The following is a 23,095-nucleotide window of genomic DNA, read 5'->3' as shown; positions in this document are numbered from 1 at the left end:
GATCAGGCAGCCTTGATAGGACCTTCCTTGAGGGAGGCTATTACAGACACCTGTGGAGCAGTGGCATGGGCTCAGTACACGTTGTCACAAAGCACTATGCTTTGGTACAGGCAGCTGCCTCATATGCCTCTCTGGGTAGAGGGGTCCTCCATTCTGTAATGGGACATGGCTTCACGCACCCACCTTCTCAAAGAAGACACTACTTGTGAATCACCTGAAGTGCACTTCACATAGGTACAAGCACTGAGAGAGGCAACTTGTAATAACTGGAATTCTTCAAGATGTGTTGTCCCTATGTGTCGTGTACTATCCCCTTCTTCCCCTCTGCCTCAGATCCCATCCTAGGGACCTGTGGTAGAGAAAGAACTGAGGTCATGATGATTGGGCAGCCTCTAATACCCTGAATGCAAAGCACTAGGACAGCAGGATCACATGCATGGTCCAAAGGAACACAGTTGGAAAAGAATTCTCCAATCCCAGATGTATGGGCGTACATACACAGGCCTGAAGTGCACTACACATAGGGGCAGCACATCTAAAGAATTCAAGTTATTACAGGGGAAGTAACCTCTCCTTCCCTGTACTTTGGAATAAGAAAAAAATGTGCTGTCTAGAAGTGTCTTTTGGTAAACATTAACTTTTTGTGGTAATCACTGTATCTTACTAATTCAGACCAGGTAGATCAGATTGTAGATTCAGACCAGGTTTGAGATGGTGGTAACTGGCTTGGTTGAAAAGAACACAATATTGTTCATGTTATTTTGCAAAGAACTCTTGCCTTGTAGTGGACAGAATGGATGGTGCTCATTTAGTGAGCAATCTAATATTTTCTCATTGTTCAATGTGTGTCCCATGCCTTATTTACTGCACGTCTTTTAGCTCCGGCAGTAGAGGCTCATGCATTAAGGTAACAGGTTTGATCCTTGCTGCCAATGCCCCTGTGTGAGTAGGCGTTACATGAAATATTTCCCAAATATTAATGAATTTATTTTCACAACAGCCCTGTGAGATGATTATCATCCCCATTTTACAATTGGGGAACGGAGGCAGAGAGTTTAAGGTAAAAAGTATCCACTAATTTTATATGCCCAATTTGAGAAACCTAGGACCTGATTTTTTCAGAGTACTTAGTACACACTATTTATATAGCACTTTATATACTCAAACTACAGCTCCCATGGACATCACTTGCAGCCTTGCTCACTCAGCACTTCTATAAAACAGACCCCATTTAAAACAGTCTTAAATTGGGCATCTAGAAAATGGGGAACACACAATTAGTAACACACCCACCCACTTCCTGATTAACTGCAGACTATATAGTAAAACTTTTTACACTAAAATGACAAAATCATTAGTCAGTAGTTCTAGTAGTGAAAATAATAATTTAAATACTGAAAACGCCAATGACAATAATTTTGGTGATGAAAATATCTTAAATGTTGAATCATCTGAAAATGTGTTGGCAATGGAAGAGGATTTACATGATTGTGAAAATGTAGTACCCGATTGTTGGACTTCTGAGCAGGCACAATATTTTTTAAAAAAGTATAATGGCTTGATAATTGAAGGCAAAAAACTTGGCTGTTCCCACTGTGCAAATATGTCACATTTGGGGGTCCTTGGAGGAAAATCTTTACACATTTCTTTGGAATGGCGAAAGTGTACTATTAAAGCATCTGGAACTGATAAAAAAGTTCTGCAAGCTTCATTAAGAAGAAAAATTAAGGAACATTTCGAATCAAGCTCTCATTTGAGAGTTATAAATATTTTAAATGAATCTAAAAAAGAACCTCTCAGTACAGTGATTGATAAAGTTACTGAAAAAAATATTGCAATAACCAGCAAAATTTTCAACATAGTTTACAGCTTAGTAAAAAGAAACCGACCAATGTCAGATATGGAGGATGAAGTAGAGCTACAAATTAAGAATGAAACTGATTTAGGGAACAGCCTACATCCTCGATTTTCGGCCATCAGAATCGTAGAGCATATTGCTGAATTAATAAGAAAACAAATTTTTAGTAAAATCATTGAAAACAGTTCAAAGGTTTGTATTATTATTGATGAAATTTCTACAATTTCAAGTAAAACTGTGCTTGTAATTCTTATAAAATGTGAATTACAAGATTCTTCACCAACAATTTTTCTCAATTTAGTGGAATTAGAATCAACAAAAGCAGAAAATATTTACAATGCTTTGAGAAATACGTTAACTGATACAGGATTTGACACAGAATATTTAAAGAAAAATTTAATCGGATTTTGTTCTGATGGCGCGAGCACCATGCTTGGACATAAATCTGGAGTTGCTACAAGACTCATCCAAGATTTTCCAAACATTATAATTTGGCATTGTTTGAATCATCGGCTACAACTGGCTTTAGATGATGCTATAAATGATATCAATGAAATAAGCCATTTCAAGATTTTTTTGGACAAGATTTATGCAATTTTTCATCAGTCAAATAAAAGTTTGAACTTAAACAAGTTTCTGAAGAGCTATATATTGAAATAATCAAAATAGGCCGTGTTTTTGGTCCACGATGGGCTTCTTGTAGCCTTAGAGATGTCAAAGTGGTCTGGAGAGCTTATCCAGCTCTTTATATTTATTTTTCCAAAAATAAGAAATTTTCTGGCATGGAAAAAAGATTGAAAAACCAAGAATTTTAAAAAGACTTGGCATTAATGATTGACATTTTGGATGAACTTGCATTATTATCAAATGCACTGCAAGCGAGACAATTGAGTTTAACAAAGGCAGATAAACTAATCAAATGAACGATTGATTTTTTCATACAATTAAAAGATAGTTTTGGTATACATGAAAATAAAATTAATGAAATGATAAAGTGATGCTTTAAAATGCAGAGTTTGAAGATAATGTAAGGTTTAAATCACTGCCACGAGACAAAGTAATAGAGTGTATTATTGAAAAAATGAAGGCAAGGTTATTAAACGAAAATCACATTAAATATAAAGAAGATAATTTAGGTCATTCTAGTAATACACCTAAAATAGTTGAATTATTCAATGTTATGGATCCCACTTCATGGAATGTTGAAGAAGTCAGGTTACCTTGGAAATCAGGAGAAGAAAAAGTGCATGAATTAAACAAATTCATAAAATTTGTAGTCGATTTAAATGATTTTCATGACTATGTAGAGAATAACATTCAATTAAAACATCTTCCTGATCCGGAAACAATAAGGAAAGCAAAGCAAATTATGAACACAATTGCAATTAGTTTTGCAGAAGCAGAAAGAGCTTTTTCGTTGATGAATATTATTTGTAGTGATAAAAGGGCGAACTTAACAATTACACATATCTCAAGCTTTATGACCATCAATTTGTTGGGAAAACCACTAAGTTCCTGGAACCCAATACCATATGTTAAAGCATGGATGAGAAGTCATCGATCCGCATTAGATACCAGAGTTCGTATATCCAATACCAAAGATTATGGAGAAGATTAAGAAACCATTTGGAAATTACTACCTAATTAGTAATAAATAATGTACTTAAATATTCTTTAAAATATTGCTTGTTGCATTGTATACTTCAACATGAATATATTACACTTTTTATTTTTAATAACTTAAGTAGTTCACATGTAATATTTTAAAATAAAAGAATAATAGGCATTTCATTCTTAAATATTATTATCGTTTGCTTACTCATACATCTCTTCTTTATATTTTCTTCTTTTCAAATGTATTTTAAATTCATTTAAGAAAGCGATACTTTGTTTCTATTGTAATAAACATGTAATAATGTTTTTTATTTTTTTTATTGTTAAGTATGACTCCCAATGATTCAATGCATTGCCACTTCTTATGGAAAAAGGTACAAAAAATACATACTGTGGCACATCCCTTAAATCAGAACTTTTTTAGGGAACTGGTTGTTAAGATTTTGGCAGCTCATCACTGAGTATAGGCCTTTACAGACAGGCCTGAATATCTATATCCTAACAAAGATAGGTGAGAGCTGTCTGAGGCGGAAAGGTGAAACCAGGGCGGGCAGGAGGAGGAGGAACTGCAGCAGCAGAGGATGTCTGGTACAGAGAGCCATTGGGAAGAGCAAAAGCTTGATGGTGAGGACTGGTCAGAGTTTAGGAACCCCTGCTGAGTTAAAGGAGAGCTTGTGCAGACACCCCTCAGAAGGGGAAGAATCAGCCTGGTTAAGAGAAGCTGAGCCTAAAACAAGAGGGTTGATGCTGGAGGGCTGATCCTAGATGCAGGGATAGGACTCACATGCAGAGAGGCCTGAGTGAATGGAATGCTGGGAAGACCCCTGGCAGTTGGCCTGAGTGGAAGGCTGCAAGGAACCTACACCCAAAATAAGGGGCTGGTCCTGGAAGGATGTTCCTGGAGCAGGAATAGGACTCTCAGGCAGGGAGGCCTGGCTGAGCAGAACACTGTGGGGAGGTTTGTCACAAAAGACCAGACTTGAGGCTAGAGGAGACAACTCACAGAAGAGAAGTATGTCTTGGAGCTCTGACAGAAGGCCTGGAGAGTGAGGCTCTTGAATAGGGGCTAAAGGAACTGACAGAAAGTGGTTCCTGGCTTGGGTGGGTTACCTGGGAAACAATGACCTTGGAATGGGATTTAAAGAGCTGCTGCATTGTAACCTTGTTTTATATTGGGGTTTTCAGAACTGTTTTTTATTGTGAGGGATGTGTGGACTGTGGTACTTAATATAAATAAAATGGTTTGAATTTGCTGCAATAATCCTTTTCAAGTGTTGATTCCAAGGGGAAACTGAGGCAGGCAGGCATGTTGTGCCATGGCCATCTGTAGGAGGATGCTCCAAGAAGGATTGCCCTACAACAGGGCCTTCAAAAAAATAGTAGGTGATCATATAATTAAGGACGATATCATAATACATATGCACAAAGGGGCTGAATTAAGATTGGACAGGCAACCTTAATTTGTCACTTCCTAACTTTTGAGTGCTTGACTTTGTAACTTAAATGTTCTTCTAACATTGTGTGTGTGTGTAATTTTTATGGTTTTTAAAAAGCAAATTGAAAAAACAGAAATGCCATGTGATGTCTCATTGACACCCACATAGATCATCAATAGGATGGGACTTTTTGATCCACTGTAGAGGCCTCTGTCACTTGAATAGCAATAGTAGGTTATCCTCTATGTATAACAGCACTAAAGGGGGATGTGACACACTTTCCCACTGGGTTTCGCAGATCTTTGCTAATAGGAGAGGAATGGTGAGACTCAGAAATCTTGGGTTCCATTCCAGGCTCTGGGGGGTAGTGTCCTCTGTGTACAAACCCCCCATCCCTGGCCCCACCCCAGAGCCTGCACCCCCAGCCCAGAGCCCTGACCCCCTCCCACACCTCTGCCCCAGCCCAGAGCCCCTTCCTACAACCTGAACGCCTAATTCCTGGCCCCACTCCACAGCCCTCACTCCCACTCCCCAACCCTCTGCCCCATCCCTGAGCCCCTCCCACACCCCAAACCCCTCATCCCCAGCTCCGTTGGGTCACGGCCATCAACAATTTTCTTCAACTGGGTCACCAGAAAAAAAGTTTGAAAACCACTGACCTAAACATCGCCAGTCTGTGTGCCTCCAGGCTTCTCATCCCAGTCCTAGTTCCCCCATCCTGGCTTTTATTATCTGAATTCTCTTCCCATCTCCTCCTTCTCCATCTCTACTGGGTCCTAGTCCGAATATCCCTCCCTTGGATGAGGAGCCTGTCTGTCTTCCCCCTGGCTTCTTGTCCCAGTCTCTTTGCTCAGGCAGTTACAGTTCTTCCACTGCTCTTCATCAGATCTGTCTCCCTATCCCACCTTGCACGTTCCCAGGCTCTTCCTCCTCCCTGCTAAGCTCAAGCTCCTCACGTATCTGCTGGCACCATTTCCCTCCTCCATTCCCTTTCCCCCAACTCCCAGTTTCTCTCTCCCCCAGTCCCCCTGGTTTGTGTCCCCATTTTTCCCTGTCTTGTTTCTGCACCCCTTCCTCTCCACTCCCCTGGAGGGCTGGCTCTTGTCTCTGCTGCATGTGAATCAGGCAGCTTCCTGTGCTGCCTGGGCCCAGCTTGGGGAGCATTGGGAGCACAGGGAATGAGGGTCCTGTGCTCTCAGTTCCAGTGCTGACACCCAGTCTGCAAGCAACCCAGAGCTGCAATTGTAGGGAAAGTCCAGCTTAGCACAGCTGGACTCTTTACAGACTTTTTCTGCAAAGCTCTGGCAAAGCTCTGCTGAACATGTGTAAATTGTGATTTTTTTCCCCAAAGGCTTATAACGGCCAAATTAGAGCAGATTTTCATAGGGATGGAAAAAGGCACATCCTTATTGACACACAGGCCACCTTCCACTAAATTTCAAATCCCTGCTCCAAAAAATGGGGATGGTAGAGGTCCTCAACAGGTCACAGATTTTTTTTTAAATGGGGAAAAATGTGTGTTTTTCCCCCTAATTTTGTTCTCAGAAACAGCTGAACCACCTGGGCTGAAAATTTCCAAAAAAATCCCAAACAACCTCCTCCCACCCCAAAAAAAACCAACCAACCAACCAAACAAAAAACCAGAGTGAGGCTCACAGCCAGGGTGGAAAATTTCAACATAGAATCACAGGACTAAACGGGACTGCAGGGGTCATCTAGTCAAACCCCCTGCCAAGATGCAGGATTTGTTGTGTCTAAACCATCCAAGACAGATGGCTATCCAGTCTCCTTTTGAAAACCTCCAATGAAGGAGCTTCCACAACCTCCCTCGGCAGTCTGTTCCATTCTCCCACTGTTCTTACAGTTGGGAAGTTTTTCCTGAGATTTAATCTAAATCTGCTGCGTTGTAGTCCGAACCCATTGCTTCTTTTCCTGCCCTCTGTGGCAAGAGAGAACAACTTTTCTCCATCTCTTTTATGGCAGCCTGTCAAGTATTTGAAGACCGCTATCATGTCTCTCCCTTCATCTCCTCTTTCCCAAACTAAACGTACCCAGTTGCTTCAGCCTTTGCTCATATGGTTTGCATTCCATCACTTTCATCATATTTGTAGCTCACCTCTGGATCCTTTCCAGCTTCTGTACATTGGTGACCAAAATTGGACACAGTGTTCCAGCTGAGGCCTAACCAGCGCCGAGTAGAGTGGTACGATCACCTCCCGTGACTTGCATGCTATGTCTCTGCTAATGCAACCTAAAATTGCACTTGCTTTTTTTTGCAACGGAATCATATTGCTGACTTATATTGAGGTTGTGATCCACCACAACTGCCAGATCATTCTCAGCAGTGCTGCTCCCAAGCCAGTTATCCCCCATTTTGTATTTGTGCATTTGGTGTTTCTTTCCCAAGTGTAGCACCTTATATTTGTCTTTGTTGAATTTCATTTTGTTGTCTATGGCCCAGTTCTCCAATTTATCAAGATCCCTCTGAATCTTAGCTCTATCCTCCAAAGTGTTGGCAACCCCCCCGTCTTTGTGTCATCTGCAAATTTGGTCAGGATGTTCTCTGTACCTACATCCAGGTCATTCATAAAGATGTTAAACAACACCGGACTCAGAAGAGATCCCTGTGGAACCCCACTTGAGACCTCATCCAATCTGACATCATTCCATTTACAGCATAAGCATTTAAAGAGTGGCAAAATTATGGCAACTGAAAACAAGGTCTTATAATGCCAAATTTCAGGCAGCCTTAATAATAGGCAGTGCTACCAGCCCTGCCAATAATAAAATTTTGTAACTTATAAAAAGAATTTCCCTGCCTTTCCAGGCAATCTGAAGTCATATGACACATAATTACAAAAGTAATCATGATTTCAGTTAATTCATTTGAGATGAGGCTGGTGTCCATGAGTGAACTCTGTACTGAAGTTTTGAATGACAGTTATTCTTGTTGGTGAATAATCTTGAATAAGACTGCATGACACTTCAGTTACTCACTTGTGTATTGTCTGGGAAACTCTTTGAACCCAGTTCTCAGCAAGCATGTCTAATAGGAGTGTTGACATAGTATGTTGTTCTGAGTCCTTAGGGATCACTGTTAGACCACCTCTGCCAATTCTCAAGGTCGCTTAGCTTGTCTAACCAATATTTCTTTTGCTGATCTAAGTTTTCTTAAAGAGACATCTATTAAGTCATCATTCACCACCTAAAGCCTTTGTCATCTGCCTCAGTTTTATTGTGGAAAAAATGTTGTTGTTTTTCCTCAAGGGTTGTGTCATCACAAAACTTTTCGCTTTTGACTGAGGAATGAGAAAATACTAGTCCTAAACTAACAGTCCTTTGAGTTTTCTCCATTGCACTCCATAGATGGTAAGACAATGAAAAGAATCTTGTGGGGGGGCATATTGTGACTTGGGCGACAGTCAATTAACGTCTTGTTTTCGCTTGCATGCTTGGATTTCTCCAAAGAGTTGACTGTGAGTGACTGCAAAAGGTATCACTAATAAGTGGTAACTTAGTGCCAAATTAGTACAAAACTAGTACAAAATTTAACAATAATCACATCCATAAAAAGATATAATAAACATATTTGTTCTTTAACTCAGTGAGAGAAATGTTAAAATTACAATAAATAACTGGCTAAATTCCTTCACTAATTTTTCTTTAATTAGTCTTGAACAAAAAAGACCTTGAAGTATATTCTTGTTGGTTTTGTTACAAGTTCAGTATTATTATCCTAAAATATAATGTACAAGAGCATTTACTGTAAAAGAACTATGTGCAATATTTGGGTCTATAATGATTTACTATAATACAATCAATGTACAGTGAAAATGTACTGTATGCATCTATAAAATACTGTGTATAGAACCATTTAAAGAAAAGTACTAAGGTTAAACTATGACCAAAGATTTATTAAATACAATGGAACCATAAATGTAAAATACTGTTAGTTTTCACTTTTTTCTACCGCGGATTGGAAATACAAAAGAATTAAATGTTAAAGATGCATCAGATCAGCAATACTTGTGTATCTAATTGGTGTAAGAGTAAAAGATTAAAATCTAGATTGGATTTATATTCCTTATTTTTTTAAATGCAGTAGGATCAACACAAGCCGTTTAATCGTGTTTTGCGAGGCTAATAATAGCAGAAATTATTATGGGAACTGTTGTATGTTTCTCTTCTTACCTCTCTTAATTTTGTAGACTTTCTCATTTTGAGGAGTTTGGCTTTAATCAACATCCAGCTAGCTGTGACACTGATGTTATATCTGCAGTTTAGGACTCGTCTGCATGGGAAATTAAGCTAAATTAACTAAAATTGTGAATTTAAAATGCATTAGTAAAAGTATATTGAACCCCTTTGTGGATGCTCTCAGAAGTAAAGTGGCCTTTATCTTAATTCTCTTTCAAAAATGAAAAATAATCTCTAATATTCCATGAGTTCATATATTTTAGAAAAAAGAAAAGGAGTACTTGTGGCACCTTAGAGACTAACCAATTTATTTGAGCATAAGCTTTCGTGATGAAGTGAGCTGTAGCTCATGAAAGCTTATGCTGAAATAAATTGGTTAGTCTCTAAGGTGCCACAATTTCACCTTTTCTTTTTGCGAATACAGACTAACATGGCTGTTACTCTGAAACCTGTCATATTTTAGAAAGAAATTCAATTTGAAAGTCAGAGTTTGGATTAATATAAGAAAATAAAAATTCAAATTGATCCTCTGTTAGGTTATTATCTTTTTTTGGATGATTCATGTCACAACTTTGGTATCAAGTGAGCGTAGATTTTTTTTTATTTGAACACAGTATGTAGCTTTGGTACACTTAGGTTGCGTCAAGATGCAAAAATGCTCAGTAAAAACAAACAAAAAAAGCCCAAGACAAACCACTTGTCACCTATGGATATAGATGCTCTTTCCTTTCTGTGAAACAATAAAAGCATTATCCCTTTATTTCTTTTGCACTGGTTTATAATTACACACAGTCCTCCATTCAAAAGCCAGATGTTTTATAAATTTAAGGGGGAAAATCAGCTTCTGAAAAATAAGCAACTAGTAAGTATTGATGGGTCTGTTTGTTGTGTGATCACATGGGTTGTTCCCCTAGTATTCTAGAAAACACCAGTTGATGAAAATACTTGTCAACATCTTCAATCCCAAGTGGATATGCCAAGTCAGAAGATATCAGTTTGTGACATGGTAACTTAAGCCTTGTCTCCACTGCTTAAGAAAAAAAGCTAAGTGTTTTACTTTGGGGTAATTAACACGTGTGCGAGATCCTGAGGTAAAAACACTGAAGACAAGTCACTCGCAGTTTTACTGTGAGGTAAACTCACGAAAGTCAGCCCTATACCCTCATCGTGAGTGACCTTGGTTAGATTACCTCATGAGAAAACTGGGAGTGGCTTGTCTTCAGTGTTTTTACCTTGGGATAGCTCTCACACGTTAACTACCCCAACGTAAAACACTCTCAGCTTTTTTTTTTTAGCAGTGAAGACAAGCTCTTGCCCTCTATAAATGAGATTAATAGCAACATAAATTATTAAATAACCATTATGTATGTATCCAGCCACAATTTAAAAAAAAACAACCAAATTAATACATGTTTAGGTGTCATAATATATTGTTTAACATGGGATTAACTGGAGCCAATTCTGAAGATTTTTTTTTCTTAAGTAAATTGACTCTCTTCTTGCAGCAGAGAAACTGTTCTTGGAAATCCCTTTCCTTTAGTTCAGATAGCATATATTTTAAGCTTCATTATTGATCAGATAGTTCTTCGAGTGATTGCTCATGTGTATTCCACAATAGGTGTGCGTGCTCGCCAGGTGCACCGGTGCCTGAAGATTTTCTTCTAGCAGTACCCGTAGGGGGGAGCACCCCCTCCCCCCCGTGACCCCTGGAACAGAGCCTGCCTGATGCGGTATAAGGGGGGCTGCGTTGCCCCACCCTCAGTTCCTTCTTGCCGCCAGTGAAGGTGCATCAAAACTGCTCAGCTCCAGCTTTGCTGCAGCTCGTCCCCAGAACTCTTCGTTTGTTCAGTAGTACCTGTAGTCAGTTAGTTAGTTTAGTTAGTAATTGAGCCCGGGTCGGGGCATGCCCCGCACCCCAGGCTTTAAGTCGTGCGGCTCTTGTAGGCACTCTGTGCCAAGGAGCAACCTGCACATGGATTGTCTGCACTGCTTGGGAGAAACCCATATCAGCGAAAGGTGCAAGATCTGCAAGTCTTTCAAGCCCCAGACTAAAAAAGAAAGGGCCATTAGGCACCGGGCCATCCTGATGGAGTCGGCGCTGGCCCCGTCCCTGGCACGCCGCTCTGAACCGGTAACCGGTACTGCAGTGTCGGTACATGGAGACCCTCTGGTACCATCATCCAGTCGGCACTGCTCCCCGTCTATGGGGCACGCCAAGAGGACCAGAAAGACTCTCTCTTTGCAACAGCACTGAGGGAAGTCTGGGACAGAGGCTAGGCCCATGTCGGGTAGTCCTCGATGCCCATCGGGCCCTAGGCCTCCGACTCACGTTGAGCAGAGTAGCCCGGCCTCTTCGGAGCAGGCCTCTCTGGATGTCTGGATGCCATCTATGCCTGAAGCCCTCCAGGCAGCCAGGGACGTCATATCCATGCTGGATGTGTCTGGAGCTCCGCCAATGTCAGCCCCACGGCTCTAGAGGCAAGCCGCCGCTGGGATCACAGCAGTCGCCACTGGCCCGGTACCGGTCTCAGTCGAGGGAATGTTCCCAACACTGCTCACTGCCCAGCGACCGTTCAGGGCTCAGTCCATGTGGATCGCCCTCGATGCCAGCCAGACTGTCTGGATGGGTGCCGTCCAACCGGGACTCCTTGCACCGCTCGTCTTCGCAAAGCGAATATCGATGGGACCGTGGTGGATGTCACCAACTGTCCTCGTCTCGCAGAAGATACCGCAGTCGATTGCGTCATGATCGTCAACGCCGTTCCCACTTTGACTTTACTGAAGACAATCACAAAGATGATAAAGAACTGGTTCTGGCTATGTTTGGTGTGTACTTTATACCTCAGAGAAATGTGGTTTGTGAAAGAGCATGTTTTCACCAGAGAATTCAAGAACCAGGGAAAAATTGTTGAATGGTTTGAATGAAAACTGTGATTTGGGGAATGCAAAAAATATCAGACAGGCTGTTAGTGGGATAACAGATAAAAACTAGGGCTATCAAGCGATTAATCACACTGTTAAACAATAATAGAATGCCATTTAAATATTATTGGATGTTTTCTACATTTTCAAATATATTGATTTCAATTACAACACAGAATACAAGGGCTCACTTTATATTATTATTCTTATTACAAATGTTTGCACCTTAAAAATGATAAACAAAAGAAAGAGTATATTTCAAGTCTATCAAATACAAGTATTGTAGTGCAATCTCTTTATAATGAAAGTTGAACTTACAAATATAGAATTATGTACAAAATATAACTATATGCAAAAACAAAACAATGTAAAACTTTAGAACCTACAAGTCCACTCAGTCCTACTTCAGCCAATCACTCAGACAAACAAGTTTGGTTACAATTTGCAGGAGATAATGCTGCCCACGTCTTGTTTACAATGTCACCTGAAAGTGAGAACAGGCATTTATATGGCACTGTTGTAGCCGGCATCGCAAGATATTTATGTGCCAGATGTGCTAAAGATTCATATATACCTTCATGCTTCAACCACCATTCCAGAAAACATGCGTTCATGCTGATTACAGGTTCTGCTCAATAATGATTCAAAGCAGAGCGGACCGACACATGTTCATTTTTGTCATCTGAGTCAGATGCCACCAGAAGAAGGGTTGGTTTTCTTTTTTGGTGGTTTGGGTTCTGTAGTTTCCACATTGGAGTGTTGCACTTTTAAGACATCTGAAAGCAAGCTCCACACCTCATCTCTCTCAGATTTTTGAAGGCACTTCAGATTTTTAAACCTTGGGTCGAGTGCTATATCTATCCTTTGAATTCTCACATTGGTACCTTCTTTGCATTTTGTCAAATCTGCTGTGAAAGTGTTCTTAAAACGAACATGTGCTGGATCATCATCCGAGACTGCTATAACATGAAATGTGTGGCAGAATGTGGATAAAACAGAACAGGAGACATACAGTTCTCCCCCAAGGAGTTCAGTCACAAATTTAATTAATGCATTCTTTTTTTAACGAGCATCATCAGCATGGAAGTATGTCCTCTGGAATGGTGGCAGAAGCATGAAGGGGCATACGAATGTTTAGCATATCTGGCATGTAAATACCTTGCAACACTGGCTATGAAAGTGCCATGCAAACGCCTGTTCTCACTTTCAGGTGACGTAAATAAGAAGCAGTCTGCAGTATCTCCTGTAAATGTAAACAAACTTGTTTGTCTGAGCAATTGGCTGAAGAAAAAGTAGGACTGAGTGGACTTGTAGGCTCTAAAGTTTTACATTGTTTTGTTTTTGGGTGCAGTTGTGTAACAAAAAAAATTTACATGTGTAAGTTACACTTTCACGATAAAGAGATTGCACTACGGTACTTGTATGAGGTGAATTGAAAAATACTACACTTCTACCCCAATGTAACGCGATGCGATATAACACGGGTTCGCATACAACACGGTAAAGCTCTGACACGCTGCTCTGAGCAGCGTGTTAAGGGTGGCAGGCTGGGCCAGGGCTGAGGGGTTGGATAAGGGGCCGACGGTCTTGGGGGCGGTCAGGGGCTCCCACCCCCCAGAGTCTGGGAGGCAGGAGATGTGGGGGGGCACTTTTGGGGGTCCTGCAGTCCCAGAGTGACCTGGGGGATTAGCGGGGGGCCAGGAGCAGCCCGCTCCGCTTCCCTCGCCCTGGCCCCAGCCGTGTCGCTAGGGGGAGGGGGCTTGGGGAAAGGGATCCCCACCGCACTCACCGACAGCAGCGGAAGCAGAGCAGCCTGGCCCCAGCCTGCTCCACTCCGCCAGCTCCCAGCTGTGGCGCTCCGCTTCCCTCCGTAGGTGGGTGCGGGACCTTTCCCCAACCCCACCCCCAGTGACACAGCTGGGGCCAGGGCCACGTCGCTCCGCTTCCCACCGCAGGTGTCGGGGGGGTGGCGTCCTTTTCCCCAACCTCCTCGCACTCACCCGCGGCTGGAAGCGGAGCGCCGCAGCTAGGAGGTGGCAGAGTGGAGCGGGCTGAGGCCGCGTTGCTCTGCTTCCTGCTGCTGCTGGTGAGTGCCTGTCAGGGCAGAGGGTGTGGATAGGGGTTAGAGCAGTCAGGGGACAGGGAGCAGGGGGGAAGGGTAGGGGGTGGGATCCTGGGGGTGATTAGGGACGGGGGTCTCTGGAGGACGCGGTCAGGGAACAAGGAACGGGGAGGCCCAAAACAAGTTCGATATAACGTGGTCTCACCTATAACGCAGTGAGATTTTTTGTCTCCCAAGGACCGCATAATGTTGGGGTAGAAGTGTATTTCTTTTGTTTATCATTTTTAAAGTGCAAACATTTGTAATAAAAATAATAATATAAAGTGAGCCCTGTACACTTTGTATTCTGTGTTGTAATAGAAATCAATATATTTGAAAATGTAGAAAAACATTGAAAAATATTTAATAAATTTCAATTGGTATTCTATTGTTTAACACTGCGATTAATTGCGATTAATTTTTTTAATCGCAGTTAATTTTTTTTTAGTTAATTGCAAATTAACAGCCTGAATAAAAGCCTTTTCACATTAGCTACAATAGAAGAGAGATTTAACCCTAGCCACAGCTGTGCAGAAAGCAAATCAATCTGAATTGGTGAAATAGTAAAACCTAGGACAACTTGACAAACTTGAAGAACCTGAAATGAGCTTAGATACTGTAAACAGAAACTTGAGAGTTAAAAGTCAATATCATAAAACCCTTGAGGCAATGGGAGAGAACTCCCAGTCTTCACAGAATACCAGCCTACATGCACAAGGTGTGAAAAAAAATCATATTCCAAGTGCTGAGGTATGTCCAGCCAGAGGTACATGGTGTAATACAAGCATAAAATATGGACATTTTGTGGATGTTTGCCACACCAGAGCAGTCAGGGAGTTGAGTCTTATTGCAGAGAAGTAAGAGCCACAGAAATAAATTATACAAGTAGCTTTGGCTTTTTTCTTTAGGGGAAAAGGAAAGCAGTTAAATTTCCATCAATCAAATTTTTCTGTTGCATATTCACCAATCTGGCATCTTCATTTCGTGAACACTTACAGGAAATGAAACACAGAAGTAAGGACTAATATAAAATGTAGTGCCAAAAATAAAAAAGCTGTTAAACCACATTACAGCTACATAGTTTAAAATAAAGTTTCAGTGTTAGGAAATGTAAAAGGTAAAGTTTCTACAGCAACATTAACTTGGTCATATGGCACATACTACTGTGCACAGAATTTTTTATTCTGGTTAAATATTAATTAACATTAATTTCTGCATATCCCTGGAGGAACCTTAACTTCTGCAGTTCCTGATATTTTAACTCAAAGACCTTAATTGTGTTATCAAACATTTTGCTTAAAAAAAAAAAAAAAAAAAAAAAGCAAGAGCCAAAGTTATCCTTTTAGGTAGTTATGCTTTTAAGTTCACACCTGACTGATATTAATATGGCAATTCCCTCCTTTGCTTCTTCTAATATGTGACCAAAGATAGTTTTCTGCAAGTCCAGGTTAGCAGTGTAGTAGCACACTGTTTATACTGTGGTGCCTGCTTTCTTGCAAGGGGAACAAATATACTATGTCTCTGCTGAGGAAATTTTCCCTCAGTGTTCAGAACAGCTGTAAACTGGTTCAGCTGAACCATCCTTAAAACCAGACGGACACAAGTGTAGGTACCCAACGTAAAAAAAACACAAGACTCAAGTGGCTGGAACTGTTTTTATAAGTAAGTTAGACAAACCATCTGAAAGCAAGTTTTATTTTTTTTAGTCATGTCATGCTCCTGAACCAGATATGGACTGCTTACAGAGCTTGCTTATATGTACCACATGTGTTCATCATAAGAGCCTTTAATACTCCACCATATTTGGCTGAGGTTTTGTTAAATAAGGTATTTTATATGTAGTGCCACCTAGAGGCTAAACAGCATGATACAGTTTAGCATTCTATTACATCTCCTTTCTACAAATATTTACATGGTCACAATATCTTTGTAGTTCAGTACGGATCAGTCTCTTAAGTGTCTGCATTGTACTGGTTTTCTGTTTTCATAACTCAGATGCATAATCACTTGGTCACCTGGCTATCCATTAGTTGCAGCGACTGGCTGTGGTTGCTTTGGAATCGTTAAGTCATTGTCTTCTTGTTCTGCATCTGCCATCTGTACAGTTTGCTCTGTTGACTGTTCCTTTTGAGGAACAAACTGTAGATGTTCACATTTTCTGTTGAACTCTCCGCTGTTGGTCTCGATCACATATGATTTGGGCACTGAATTCTTTTTCTTTATGACATCTGGAGTTGTCCATCCCTTTTCTCTGTCCAATTTGGCATGAACATAGTCACCAGGTTCGAGACCTGGGAGTTCTCTGTGTGACATCTGTTGTAAAAGTGTTCATAAGCTTTTTTAGCCTTTTTATCCCTTTTGGTTACTCCCTTCATGTCTACCACTTTGTAGATAGTGAGGCAGTCAAGCATTGTACCTCCCACCCATGGTTGACCTCGCTTAGTTTACCACTCCAGCACAACTGAAGTGCATTGCTTCTACTAAATTTTTACAGCAGGATAGCTAGTGTGCATTAATTATCCTGCGGTAAAAAACACAACCTTTTTGGTCACTGAAGACTTAGTTTTGATGAATCCGGCGTCTGACCATTTGAGCAAGTGCTACAAAAGCCTTAGAATCATAGAATATCAGGTTGGAAGGGACCTCAGGAGGTCATCTAGTCCAACCCCCTGCTCAAAGCAGGACCAATCCCCAATCTTTGCCCCAGATCCCTAAATGGCCCCCTCAAGGATTGAACTCACGACCCTGGGTTTAGCAGGCCAATACTCAAACCACTGAGCTATCCCTCCCCCATGAGCTAGCCCTCCCCTTCATATTTGATACAGCTTTTTTATCATAATGAGACTGACCTTCACAGTAACAACGGCTCACCTCTCCTCCCTAATTCCTACAAAGAGACCCTACTCCAAGCAGACCTTTCTATCTTCCAAAAAGTAGACAAGCCAGAGACTTTGTATTACCAGTCTCTTATTTGGAAGGCACTCACATACTCCAGCTACTGGCAGCAGTACAAAACCCTAAGATAATCAATGGATGACATATAAGAAAGAGTTTAAGACAACTTGGGGTCTGTTGAAGCAAAGTATCAGCATGTTGTCCTTTAGTTAGTGGGGCAAATAATGAAAGGCAAAGCAATGGTTCTGTGTACATTGTCCTTTGAAATGTTCCTTACTTTTGTGAAGATTCCAACACGGAATCTTCTCTGCTGATTCCATTACCAACTTTACCCTCTCTCAAACATCGGAAATTTTTCAATAGTATTTTTTTTTCAGTATGCAAGACATCCACTGATAGGGGAATCTTGTTCCAGATTAAGTTTCCCTCAAAACACAATTCATTTTGACAGAAAGCAGAGAAAGTCGCTAGCAACTTTGTATACGTTATGTAGGTGCCAGAAAACCTAGAAACTATTCCAGGTTATACAAACCCAGAATTTTGAGGCTGGGACCACACAATGAGATAAAAGATGTTATAGTGAAGGGGTGTATAAAAAAATCCCTTACATTTTCAATTTTAAATGTTTTTATAAGTGGGAAATTCTACAGCATCGCTAAAGTGATGGAAACAATACAAGCTGAGGTACTGCTGAATGTAATGAAATCCTTAAAGTGGTAAATTAGTTGTTCTCTCTCAACCCCTCCCTTATTCGTTTATTAAAATAAGTAAATAATTGTTCAGTAGCTCACCTGGGATACAGGCAAAAGGCTCTAGTAAAGCCTGGGATAAATGTTATTGGAATAGATTTATAGAGGGGAGGGGAAAATAAATTAATCTGTCACAATGTGCAGTCCAGTCTGCAGGGCGGATAAAAAAAATCAATTTTAAACCAATCTGACATTTTAAATCGAAATTGGATCTTTTATTTATTAAAATAAATAAAATTAAATTAAAATAAATTTTAAAATTAATTTTGAAATTATAACAATCTATGTTAAGGTATAAATTTACTATAAGCCATTAATCATTCAAATTAAATTAAAACAATAATATTAAGCAATATGCGTTTGCTGTTAAAGTTTTAAAGAAAGTCGAACCACTGAACTGGTAAAAATCACTGGCTAAGTACCTAAACCCTGAGTGTGTTAAACTGCTAAACTAGCTTTTGACAGCAGGAGCCTCTTGTACAGATGCAAAGGAAATCGTTTCTGTATTTCAGTTTATTCAATTAGTTCAATTCAATTACTAGGTCATTCAAAGTTGAGAAACCAAATGAGAGTTGAAAATACAATAAATCTTGTTTTTCCTCTTCCACTATATAAATAAAAACCAGATGAGAGAGGGTGAGAGCTACTTGTTGTAAAATTTTGAAGGACCATGGTGATCAGAAACAAGAAGTTCAATTAATTAAACTACAGATAATACTGTGTCTAATAAATCAGTTTTCAATGTAAAGCATGTTTTGATAGTTGTTCTTATGTATACAGTACATTTATGGGTTAACTTTATTTAACTGCTAATTTTTTTAAAAAAATGCTGTTTTGTGAATTTAATTGAATTTGAATTTCCAAATAGTGCTTCACACAAATTAAAAATTAAAAAAATTAATCAACTGGTACGTAAGAAATGCATCATTCACTATTTTCTAGCATAATAAAAAAAGTAAGCATTAAGAATCTGTATAAATTAAGCTATGTAATTGCTTAAATATGTATCGATATAGTGTAGCCTCCTGGTTAAAAAAGAAGCTCCAAATTTAGTGTAAAGGCTATTTAGTTGCAAATCAATGTGTTTTAATGATTGCCAATCAATGAGAATCAACCTTTTCTTTAGGATAATAACTGAAAAGTACAAATGGAAAACGAGACTCAAATTGATTTAAATCAAGATTTCCTGCTTGCTGATATAAAATCATGATTAAAATCTGTGATTTTAAACTGCTGAGATTGAAATCAGTCCACCCTGTCAGTCTATTATAAAATAAATCCAGACAGTTACACGGCCTTCTTAAACACAAGTTATATTGCTCCATATTGTGTTTGGACTTGTCCAAGAGTAATTCAGCTTGAGGAGTAGGCTCATGTAAGCACACAGTAACCAGTAGTACTGGAGGTGCCCTTCATTGTGTGTCCTTAGAATGTACACAGTGTGCTATGTTGCAAGAAGATTCTAGATAAGTGACTTACAACGTGTGAGGACATCCTGGGGACTGAAATACATATTCTTTGAGTCATATCAGTGGTGAACTCACCCCATAATTATTTCAGAACTGGCATGTAACCCATGAGATAGTGCTGTTTGAATCTGGCAGAAGGTGCCCTTGAACACACTGAATAGTGGAAGGAGAATGAAGAAAGGGGCTGCAATTTCTTGGAAAGTCATTTCTTACACAAATACTTTTCCTCTAGTATGTCAGTGGAAACATCAGAAGGTTCTCGGGATGATAAGAGAGTCTTATAGTAACAATGTAATAGTACTAGGTTTAATTGGGAACCAGATTTAAAAAAAATATTTTGCATTTTATACACGTGGGCAATGTTTTCCCTTCTGGACTTTGTATATTTAAATGTGACCCTTTCTTGGCAAGAGCAGGCAGCAAGGTGTCTCAGATGAAGCTGAGTGTCTGACACCTGAGCTGAATTTGGTGCAGGGAGTCTAAAGTCAAAGCATGTTAGCAAAGTTTAGTTGTTAAGAGAGTTTGTGTGTGGGTTTCACGTTTATTGCTCCATAATAGATTCAAAGTCCATTAATATCACTTCAGCCTTTCATGCCAGGCAGGAACTTCAGCCTAACTCAGGTTCTGCCTTACCCTTTAGACAGCAAATTTAAAATTAACTGTTTCACTCCTTGACTCAAAGAAATTCCAGTCAGTTTCCTTCTCATAGGACACAAAGTTTAAGTAGAGGCTTTTTGGCAGCAGAAAATCATGCTTACAGAGACAAAGGGAAAAAAAAGTGTGATGAGTTTAATTTCCAAGAACAGTGGATAGTATTGGGGTCTAGTAAAACAGAATGTATAGTTACGAAACGATTTGGAACTGCACTTCTAAGAAAAATAGTGTTAATGGGAAATCTAGTTAACTGGCCTTAACTGTTAATAATTGCAGTTTTTTACATATAAAACATATAGGGTATAATTCTTCTTTCTTTATCCTCCTGCTCTTCAGGTGCATAGGGCATCCTCCAGTTTCTGCTGTTTATTTGGGGCTTGTGCTGGTCTGTTCCAGCTTCTGGGTGTCATGTGAATGAATTTTGCTTCTTCCTCTATTCTTCTGTGTTTCTCTAGGTTACCCTCTTTTTCTCTTTCCAGGTGGTGCGTCCATATTATCACTTGTCATGGAAATTATGTTGGTGGCATCTGTAAAACGTCCTAAATATGTCCGTAGTTGTCATCATATTTGATAATTTAGATTGCTTCGCTCTACTTACAATTTCTGATGGTGCAAAAAATTTTTTTCCAATGGACTCTGAAGATCTTTCTGCAGCCTTTTACTTTGGAATGAGTTGATCTTATGAATTTCTATTGTAGATTTCCATGATTCTGCTCCGTAAAGGACAGACATGACACTGGAGTTAAAAATGTGTGGTTTTGTTGGTGCCAATCATGCTACTTTTCCAAATCTTTTCAAGTTTATAAAAATTGTTTACTGCTTTTGATATTTGTTGCTTCACATCCTGCGTGGTGTCACCATCATTGCACATGTCACCCCTAGGTAAGTAAAATGACTGACTTCTTCTAGTGTTTCTGCATCCACTCTGGTTAGTTTTGGGACATTGATAGTTGTATATTTTGCCTTCCCCTTCTTGAAGAACAAATCAACATCTGTATCTGCCAAAAGATGTATTTTCTTCCTTCTGATGTGTTGAACTAATCAGGACAAGGTCAGTAGCAAAAATGAGGTCATCCCATTGTGCTTTATCATTTGTCCATAAAATTCCTTGGTTGCCTTCTGCAGTTACTTTCCTCATGACATAGTACATTACCAGTACAAACAATAGCGGGGACATAATGGACATAGTACATCCTTGCCTTACTCCAGTTGTCGCTAAAAACCCCTGGCTGATGTTGTCACTATCTCTGATCCAAATGAACTACTAGGAATACATGATGAGGAGCTACTACTAGAACTTGATATTGATTTAGAAGATATTACAATGGAATAAGTTAAAGCCATCAGTAAACTCTCAAAAATGAGATTGCAGCTGGAGAGGGCAACATTACTGGACAGATACTTAAAGCAAGTGTTGGAACAATGCTCCAGGCTTTCCTTATGTTTTTGGATAGAATATGCTATGAAGAAAATAACCCAGCCTGGTAGAAGAGAGGCCTTTTAGTAATATTGCCAAAGAAGGGTGAGCTTGCCAGCTGCAATAACTGGAGAGGAATCACATTACTTGCAGTGCCTGGGAACATCATGTGTAATGTCATCCTGAAACATATCAAGAAACAAATAGACTTCCAACTTAGAGAGTAACAGGCAGTTTTTAGACCCTTGAGATAATATGAAGACCAATTGTAGTTCTCAGACATATACAACAAAGTGTGGAATGGCAAGCAGCACTTGTGATGAATTTTATAGCTTTCCGGAAGGCATATGACAAAATTTATAGAGATAGTCTTTGGAAAATTATGGTATACTATGGAATACCAGCAATATAATTAGAATCATCAGGGATCTAAACAGGGTATAATTAGGATATCTGAAATATATTCGAGGTATACCATGATATAAATCTCTTTCTAGGCTTCTTCAGTGTACATCAACATCATTGTGAGTATACATTTTTAAAAATTTTCCCTTGTAGTGTATCCTAAACTCAGGTTCTGGGCACATTAAATAGCATAACCACCTGGAAGAAGTTTTAAACATCTTTCCTGTACTGGTTTCCCATTGAATTTAGAATGGAAACTTACTGGCAACAGTCTTCAATACTACATAGTGAAGCATTTGGAAACATTCTATAAAATTAAAGCTATTGATACCTTCTTGTATTTAACTACTGTGGCAAGTACCAACTTACAGTTTGGTATAACTTCAGCAGATCTACAGCAGTATCTCTTGGCTATAACTATGAAGTAAACTTTTATTTTTAATTGCTGTGAAGAAGCAATGAGTCAGAGAGTGCCTCTCATGAATGACAGGTAATTGATCTGTCCCTTCAGAATAGGTTATTATGAACTCTGAGGGGGAAATGTCCACTTCCTGCGTATGACTTCCATGAAATCTTATCTGAAATCATGATGTTGGTGACAGCAACCCTAACAAAAAAAAAAATCTTCTGTTCTGGGTAATTTATTTTGACAAGTACCACTTCTTTATGCTGCAAGTTTGATATATTTAGAATCCCTTTTTAAGGACCAAATGTTGCACAGCATGCGGTTTGTTGTTCAGCAGCAAAATAACTTTTACTGTTTTGATTGTATGATTCACTATAATTGTTTAAATATTTATGGAAAAAGATCTAATGTTTATACATGTTATGTGGGCTGCTGCTGTTGCAACAGCACTTTCAATGTGGCTATAAATGATAGCTGACTTCATTCCATTTAGAAGTCTAAAAAAACATTAACTCAAAAGGGGCAGATAAGGATATTACTAAAATGATGTAATCTACTCTTTAATGAGCATCTTTGTTCATGTTAGAGCATAGATCATATAATATTGTACAAAAATTGAATGTCATGAACATAAATTTGTTAGTCTCTAAGGTGCCACAAGTAATCCTTTTCTTTTTATAAAAATATACGAATACCTAATATATACCTGGTGTTATATAGAATTGAGAGAGCTTGATGGACCCTGCTCCAAGCAGCCTCAGCCTGTAATCTAATTAAAAAAATATTTGGAGAATTTTGGTGTCTGATTTGAATGACCAGAGGATGGATTTATCTCAGGGAATCAAATATCTAAATATTCAATATTGAATTTTGAACATACTGCAAGTTTAGATCATGACTCTGCACTTGGATTCATGTGGGCAGACTCCTGTGCCCATGCAGAGCCCTAATGAAGAAAAAAAATCAGTGTAG

At 39.4% G+C, this 23,095-nt stretch overlaps 1 protein-coding gene and 1 pseudogene across 1 annotated transcript in view; both read left to right on the top strand.

The window, feature by feature from the left end:
* The window catches only part of CDK19 (cyclin dependent kinase 19), a 234,114-nt gene that overhangs the window by 94,374 nt on the left and 116,645 nt on the right, over positions 1-23,095 (top strand).
* LOC144261868 (E3 SUMO-protein ligase KIAA1586 pseudogene) lies at positions 1,343-3,476 on the top strand (annotated as a pseudogene).

Source organism: Eretmochelys imbricata, chromosome 3, assembly GCF_965152235.1.
Source record: "Eretmochelys imbricata isolate rEreImb1 chromosome 3, rEreImb1.hap1, whole genome shotgun sequence".
Classification (NCBI taxonomy): Eukaryota; Metazoa; Chordata; order Testudines; family Cheloniidae; genus Eretmochelys; species Eretmochelys imbricata.
The sequence above is the reverse complement of the archived record's forward strand: the minus strand, read 5'-3'. Positions and strand labels throughout refer to the sequence as shown.